An 8,573-nucleotide genomic window follows, 5' to 3' on the forward strand; every position below is an offset into this window, starting at 1 on the left:
AATTCTCTTGAAGTTGCTTCACATTACATTCTTTAGTATAGGCAAAGCCAAAAAACTCTGGTTTTCCAGAGTAAATGAGAAATGCTACTAATTTTTCTGCTTAAGAAAGGGTAAGATTGCTGATGTTGATAATTAAAGTAATATGAGCCAGAGAAATTATATGTTGCACTACAGGAAGCAGATTCAGAAGAACTCACCCGATATTTTAATCTGACAGCAAAAATGCTAGATTTAAGCTATAAATAAGCTGAAAGATGTCATTCCATTTTACAGCTTCTTCAGTTGTGAAGCCTGCTCAATATGTCTTTTCTCTATCATATAGAGGGCCATTTCTTCAAATTTCTCACTTATGCCAATGTAAATATTTGTAATCTGTTTTAAAGGACTTTTTTTTTTTTTTTTTTTTTAAAGTCCTTTCCAGATTTAAAGTACAGAATATCTCTTGCAGCAGCATGACCGGTGAAGTGATAAAGTGCAATGGTGCTGTAGATATTGAACAGACAGGACTCCCAATGTACTTTTGCTGTATGCATCATCCAGGGCCTCGGGCTGCAAGTAAAAGACCAGTATGTATCAGAAAACTGGATTTTTCCCTTCCTTATCTCCTCTGAGGATATGCATGCTACTCTGACAGGTGTTTTTACTAAAATAGGGCCTCATAAAAAAGGTTTTATTTAAAACTCAATAGAGGCAGACTGGTCTCTCCACTACCAGGTGAGGACAGAGCAATCCCCTTGCAGGAGCCTTGGATTCACGCCCAGTGAGTTTTAACCTTCCCCCATTCATGCTGGCAAAACATCAGCTGAGCACCAAATTGTTTTGGGAAGGATGACTCCCATTCTCACTAAACTACAAAGTAAATATATCAAGAAGATCAAGATTAATTAAGTGATTGTCTCCAGCATGATGTGCCAGGCTAATTCTGGAAGATGTGGGCTTAGTTTACAGGCTCATCTCCAAAGACTGTTGAATCACTGCAGATGATTAAAAACATGCAGAAATGTTGCACGATCAAAACCTGTCCCTTTCCACGAAATGCCATCATCACTAGACTACAGAATCATACATATGTTTGCACTCTCATTCTGGAATAAAAGAATCTTGAATTCATTTTATGTAAGGAAAATGACTGACATGCAGCATGGGAAATCCCTCCCCCCACTCCTTTCACAGGTGCCTGAGCACTACTGAAGTGGCCAGTACCCTGGTAATTAGGTCAGTCTCTGCAGTGATGAACATTTGAATCTATTAAGCAAATTGGGGGAGTGCAGCTAGGATCCTTGTACTCTATATTTTTATTATAACCACTGGAACACAACAGTAAGGAAAAAGAAAATCATCCTTTCTCTGTCTTTAAAAAATGCCTATAATTCATATAGAAATGCAAAGGACATACAAGACAAACAAGCAGAGACTATGAACTGTGAATAGCAGGTAAACCTACTCACCGTCCTGATGTAGAACCCTTTATTTTAATTCCTGTTATGAGGAATACAGTCCAAATCCAATTTTTCTAGATCCCTTTCCAAGACACAGTAACTCCACAGGTCTAGAAACCATAAGGATAACACTTCAGAAGTAGATCTTTGAAACTTACATGTTTTTGCCTTCCCTAGTTTTGTTTCCTAGATACCTTTCTTAATGTAGAACGTTCATATAATTTTTACTTTAGTTTGTCACTGGATTTTTTATGTCTACATTTTCTTTCCTGTGATAAATCAGACGTTGATCTTCCAGGGCTTTTTTTTTTTTTTTTCTTCTCCAAGTATATTTGGACAAAAGTATAATTGATTGTCTTTATAGGTATTTATACTCTGAAGTGGTATTTAAAAGATCAGTATTTCTATGGGCTCATTTTATTTCAATGAACATGGAGGACTTGTATATAACAGCTATACTTGGCTCCATAGCTGCAATGCATTTTGCACATCTCTTCTTTCTCTTTCTAAATATACCAACAACACAGTTCCACTAAATTCATTAAGGAAGGATAGGCAGTGTTATTCAAGTGAAAAGCCACACAAGTGCTTTTAAAATGCAATGTTTACTGTCCTCTTCCAAAAGTTAATAACAGGCTGATGAGAATTTAGCGTGCAGGAGAGGGGAGACCTGCAAGACATCATAAGCGCTATTGATTTTTCTTAAGTGCTAAAGCTTTTAAAGAGATTCCTACAAAGACACTTGCTACATGGAACAGGACTCTGTGCTTTGTCAATTTAGCTGGACAGCTGAAGAAAGATATAGACTGGAAAATCAAAGAAAGGGAAAGACCTCTGGGGTTAATAAAAGTGAAGCTAGGTTCCTCCCAAATTGCTTTGTAGACAATTGGGAAGGCATCACAACCTTCACTTAGCTGGAGCATCCTATGCAGGAGGTGTTATGCGCCCCACTCTCAAAAGGTTGCAGAGAGAGACTTAACAGAGAAGTTAAGTTATACTTCAAAACTCCTCAGAAACTGGGGATACAGCCAGCCACATTCATAACCTCGCATCAACACCAACCATATGCATGACAAAAATCTCTCCCATAGAGCCAAATTCACAAATAATGTCACAATGCTAAATGATCTGTTTCAACCTCCCATTACACTTGCCGTTCCTTTTCTGACAGATTACAGAACGTGGCACTTGGCTTACCGTGAAGTGTATATTTTCCCAAGGCCAATTGCTGAGCAAGAGATCCATCAAGGCTTCTGAAATGCATTTTCAAAGAGGTTAAAGTGATCTGGTGATGTGCTGAATTTGAAGTGTTTTTCTACTTAGAAAACCAAAGTCCAGAAGGCAGCAACTTAAAATGAGGTTAGGAAATTATTTACAATGTATTTGCTCTTCCTATATAGTCAAAAGCATGAGGCTTTTTTTTTTTTTTTTGAGGCTTTTTGTAAATGTTTTGACAATATTAAATGAAGTATCAGTAAAATAAGCTGAGCTAGTTCAAAACACTTACTGACCTTTTGACTTTCCATGGGGTAAGTACAGATCAGATATCAAAGCTGAAAATCAGAGTATTTGTTATAAACAATTTACAGGAGGTTAGAGATGCAACAGTAGGCCAGAAATGTGGTACTTACATAGTCTACAAACAAATTCCTTACTAGCTGAAAACAAGACCAGATTTTTGCCTCAAGCTGCTTAATCTGTACAAGGAAAATAATTTCTGCTTTGGTTTTGCATAGAATTACAGCACTATACAAAGAGATATTACCTGTGTATTTATACCTATCCTAACCTCTCAGGGTTTAAGGAAGATTTGCATGTAAAGTGAAATTTGGTCTTTTCAATAAATCAGTAAACATCAGGAACTCTCACAGTGCCTGCTTTTGGTTCATTTTGATTTTGAAAGATTGAAATTGAAATTTTTTCAGCAGTAAAGTTTTTCAGTAAAAGCTAAATAAGGAAAGCAATGCAGGGGTTGAAAAGACAGTTTGCCACCTGGAATTTTTTTTTTTCCTTAGCAGCTGTAGCATGCTGTGAGACCTATTCCTGAGGTCTAACGTAAACTTCAATGGAGAAAGCACAACTTTCCTAGGCTGAGGGAGGGCCCTTTACCTTACTTTTGATACATAAATCATGTAACAATGAGGGGCCAGGAAGCCCAGAAAGAGCAGGGCACCATGGAACCAGTAACATAGGATCATGGATCTACAGAGAGGGAATACAGCAAAATGTAAAACAGGAACAGCCTGTTCCCAGTAATGAAGGTAAAGGAGGTAGAAGACAAGCTCATATCCTCAGGTAAATGCCATGATGTGTGAAACTCCTGCTTTTTTGAGAAAATTCATTAAATCTTACTGAGTTAAAGTACTAAAAAAAAAAAAAAAAAAAGAAATTAAAAGCACCTCTGCTTCTCAGACAGATCTGTTAATAAATAACCTGAAGTTTATTGCAAATGGGTTTTATTCTTATGTAAAAAGCAGTGAACAATCTTTTTCAGAGAAAAACTTTATGAATAAAGGACTCTTTAAGATCCTGCAAACCAAAATAAGTGTGAAATTAGCATTATAGCAGCTTTCCAGGACCTAAAGAAAGGTGGAGAAGGACTTCTTCCAAGGGCACGTAGGGATTGGATAAAGGGGAATGTGGCCTTAAGCTGAAGAATGGTAGGTTTCAATTGGATATTAGGAGGAAATCTTTGCTGTGAGGGTAGTGAGGCACTGGAAAGGTTGCCCAGGGAGTTTGTGGCTGCTCTGTCCCTTGGAAGCGTTCAAGGCCAGGTTGGATTGGGCTTTGGTCAACCTGGACTAGTGGAAGGTGTCCCTGCCCATAGCAGGGGGTTGTGATGAGATGTTCTTTATTTAAGGCCCCTTCCAAACCAAACCACACTATGACTCTATAATTCTGATACGAAAAATTAAGTTTAACTTGCTCTAGCTTTTTTCCTTTTGTCAGAAACTTTTCCAACAAAATGAACTCGCCCATTGCTGACATCCTCTGAATTATGGTAGGTAGTGTTCACATATGCTTGCACACTTCCACTCTTGGATATTTCTAATTATCGCAGCTGTACTTCAGCTTTTTGACACCCTTACCTTAGTTTTCATGGGGAAAAATAATTTAAAAATTATTATTAAGAGAGCTCTAACAGAAAGGACTGCCAATCAAAATGTAACATATTGAAAAGGTCAGATATTTCCCTTTAATACATTTAGTCAGCGCTCTCTTTGTTCTTCAGTTTCTTCAATGCTACAATTAATTCAATTAAAGTAACTTCAAAGCTAAGAAGTGTTGTCATAGATCATAACCTTTAGAAATGTCTGCATTCTTTCTTACACATTTACCTTAGTTAGCATATTTTAATGATATCTCAAGGAAGAACTGTGTTAAGTGCTCCTGGCTTCTAAAAAAAACCCAGTAAAATTAATAAATAAGGAAGTTGTCAAAAGCATACTGAAAGATTTAGAGGTTTTATATTTAAAGATCAATACCCATTCATACAATGAACTGAACACAGGAATATAGAGCAATAGGAAAAAATAGAGTATGGAAAAAAGTTAATTACAGTAAAATGTTTAATGTATCTCCCATTGGCATCCCTGCACTTTCTCTCAAGAAAGGATGATGGCTGTAGTGTGGGTTAAAGGAGATAACAGGATGAAAAGAAAGGTGGAGTGATGCCATGCCTACCCTGAAGCTCCCTGGCTTTGCCTGCCCGGCCGAGGCACGGTCAGCAGCGAGGGACGCTCCCCTGTTTTTCGAGGAGATTCGGGGAGCGGCTGAGACAGAGCACTGCGCTGTCTGCCCTGTATGGAGGAGAGGTGGTGTCCGAGGAGGTAATGAGGGAGTCGACTCAAGGCCGGGGAAAAAGTCTCAGGTTTAATGCAAGCTCCGGATGCCATTGTCCTAGCAGCCAAAAGTGGCCTGGAGGCTCTCACAGTCATCTTCAATTCCAGGGCAGTGACAAGGGGGAAGGGATGCCAACCACCCAGTGGGGGAATTTGGGGGAGTGGAAGGCAAAAGGACAGACAGGCACACAAACCAGTGGGGAAAGTTTAAGGGTGGGACCCCTGGCCCTTGTCCACTCACTCGAGGCCCAAGGTGGAAGATTCTGGAAGAGTGGGATTAGGAGCCGAGTGATGGACAGGGTACCAGGAAGGGGACAGGGGAGTGACTGAGCATTTTCAGGGAGATTGGTGCTGGAGGAAGGGCAGGAAAGCTCAGGATGTAACCACTGGGAGACAATGGGGGGGTGAAGGGGCAAACCATTACAGGACTGTTACAAAGAGATAAAAACACAATACAACAGTGGAGGAAGCACACACCTGAGAATTTGGGCGACTGCCCTATGTGAGGAGCTGACCAGCTTCCTAAAGTTTGGTCTGTGTGATCTTTCAAAACATCTGAGGAAAATAAAGTTGGGTCATTCCGTCATTTGGAACATATCCGGCATAAGAATGTTGTATGACAATCAGCAGCAAAAAGGTGGTAGAATGCTCCCTTAGGCAGGTAACATGTCTGTCCTGGTCCTTTTACCCTCATGGAGCCATTTCAGGAAACAGGAATGCAGCTGCCATCTACTCTGCAGGGAGACTAAGCTGGTTCCAAAAGATCAAACTGGCTCCAAATAGTTTAAACCAGATCAATCTGGTCCCAGTCTGTTCCAACAGGTTCAAACGTGTTTAAAACTGGTTCAGACCAAATAAAACTGGTTCAAACAATTTGAAACTGGTCCTAACCACATCAAACCAGTTTAAATTGAACTAAACTCATTCCAACTGGCTAAACCAGTTTCCACCAGTCTACACCAAATCCAACCGGTTTTAACTGGATCAAGCCAGTTCAGTCAGGTTCTAACCTGTCCTAACTGGCTTAAACTGGATTAAATTTGTTCTAACTGGTTCCTGCCAGTTCAAATTGGATCAAAGCAGATAAAACCAGTTCAAACTGGTTTAAATCACTTTAAACCAGTTCATACTGGACAAACCTGGTTCCAACCGGATCAAACAGGTTCCAAACAATTCAAACCAGATAAAATCAGTTCAAACCAGATCCAAACTGTCATAAACATTTTAAACTGGACTATACTGGTTCCAACCAGTTCCAACCAGTTCTAACTGCTTTAAACCAGATCAACTTGGTTTGATCCAATTTAAACCAGACTAAACTGGTTTCAATTGCTTCCAACCAATTTTAACAGGATCAAACCAGATAAAATTGCTTCAAACCAGTTCCATTCAGCTGAAACCGTGTTAAACTTGACCACCCAACTTGGTGATGTCCAGGGCTGGGAACCAAAACAACCCCAAACCAGCCAGAAAAGCCAATCCCCTCTACCTCCTGCCACAAAGAGGCCAAACTACTGCCAGCAATCCAAGGCTGTTACCCGTGAAGGTATTTTCAGCCAGCAAACACAGTCACTGCTTTCCTCAGCTCCCTTGAAAGAACAGAACAACTGGCAACAGATGTGACATTTTCCAGCCTTTCATAATCCCTTTCATCCCTCAGAGGGGATGGTAATTTTCAGACTGAAAAACACTGCTCAAAAGAAAAGTTTTTCAGATTATTTGCAAGAGGAACTTGAGAATGACAGTCAAATATTTTATAAATCAGGGCTCATCTGCCTCTTTTTTGACCCCACACGTTACTGGCTTGTACTAAACAAAAAGCACTCTCTTCTCACATGTGCACCCTCCCAGTTAAGTGATATTTGGGAGGTTATTTTCTGCGGGTTAGGAAATGCAAGTTTAAAATAAGGTGGATTTTTATGTTCCTGGTACCACCCTGGGACACTCTTCCCTGCTATGTTGAAAGGTATGAAATAAATAAAAAACACCTCAAAAAGTAGACATTCCTTTCACAAAAATACTGATTCATTCATTCATGTAGTTCTTAGGCAAGAACTACACCCAGTTGTATTTAGATATATAAATAGCTTTTCCCTTCCTTCCTCTATGTCAAAACCTGTAATAACCCTGAATATCAAAACAACAGCAAAACAAAATATGGATTATTTGTGTTCACAGTCTATATTGTTTAGAAGTAAAAGTATTTTTCTGAGCACCTTTTTTTTTGGTGCAATTACTAATAAAATTTGCAATTTACACAAATATACCACTGTTTGTTCAAACATGGCATCTCTGGAAGGCATTAGTTCAAAGATACTGTATTGATTTAAATTGAAATGAATTACCTTTCAGGGAAAATGCATTAACTTCAGTGGAGAGACATGGCAGTGAATATAAATGAAAATAAAAATTATTTCACTAGACTCTTTTGGCATCAGTTCACATAATTTTTTCTCTATTTTTTTTTTCTTTCGTAAAATAAATTGAATCCAAACCAACACTAGCTTATGACATTGTATATGTATGAATTTCAACAAGGATGAAAAAAATATGGAGAAATAGAAGAGGTATGAAATATGAATCAGATGGCCTTAAGGTCCTTCTTTTCCCCAAGGATTTTACCTACCCATCCTTATTTATTGTCTGATTTAATAGACACTTGAGGAATTTTATTTTATTTTATTCTTTTGGGGGAGGGAAGAGTAAATCAATTTAAGCACTTAATGGGATTCCTCCTTTAAATAGTCCTGTGAGCAGACTGATTAATGTATTTTATTTTGGGTATCTTCCAGAGCAATGAAGCCATGTGATTTTTGCCCCAAATAGCTTCTCATACATAATATTTTTATGAGAGTCCCCACTAAAGAATATACACTTCAAGTCAGAATTTTTCTCTACTTACTAAAATTAAATTTTCATCTTAATCTTGTAAATAAGGTTTAGTGTACCAGAGTTAATAATTAGCTTTCCGAGGATCACACAACAAGAAGATGAACAACAACCACAAAAAAAAAACCAAAAACAAAACCAAAACAACAAAAACAACAACAACAAAAAAGTGTGCATATATATACATTTATATATATAGTCCTTTCAGGTAAATCTATTTCACTTACAAATGTGAAGTCATTGTAGTACGTGGGAAAATGTGGACTAGTCAAGTAAGATGTCAAAGTTAAAGGCTTCCATTAAACTGAAGGAAGGAAATGACATCTTTTCTACAACTTAGGTCAGTATTATGCAGCCACTACATTAAACTGCACTTGTATTAAATAGTGACTTTAATTGGAAT

At 38.3% G+C, this 8,573-nt stretch overlaps 1 long non-coding RNA gene across 1 annotated transcript; it reads right to left on the minus strand.

Moving 5' to 3' along the window:
• Nucleotides 1-467: 467 nt before the first annotated feature.
• LOC128802376 (uncharacterized) lies at nt 468-5,844 on the minus strand. The gene is made up of 4 exons (XR_008435399.1): nt 5,759-5,844; nt 2,637-2,692; nt 1,449-1,549; nt 468-549 (listed from the first exon to the last, which is right to left on the minus strand). It is a non-coding gene; the product is annotated as an uncharacterized LOC128802376 (long non-coding RNA).
• Nucleotides 5,845-8,573: the final 2,729 nt, after the last annotated feature.

The sequence above is a fragment of the Vidua chalybeata genome, chromosome 2, assembly GCF_026979565.1.
Source record: "Vidua chalybeata isolate OUT-0048 chromosome 2, bVidCha1 merged haplotype, whole genome shotgun sequence".
NCBI lineage: Eukaryota > Metazoa > Chordata > Aves > Passeriformes > Viduidae > Vidua > Vidua chalybeata.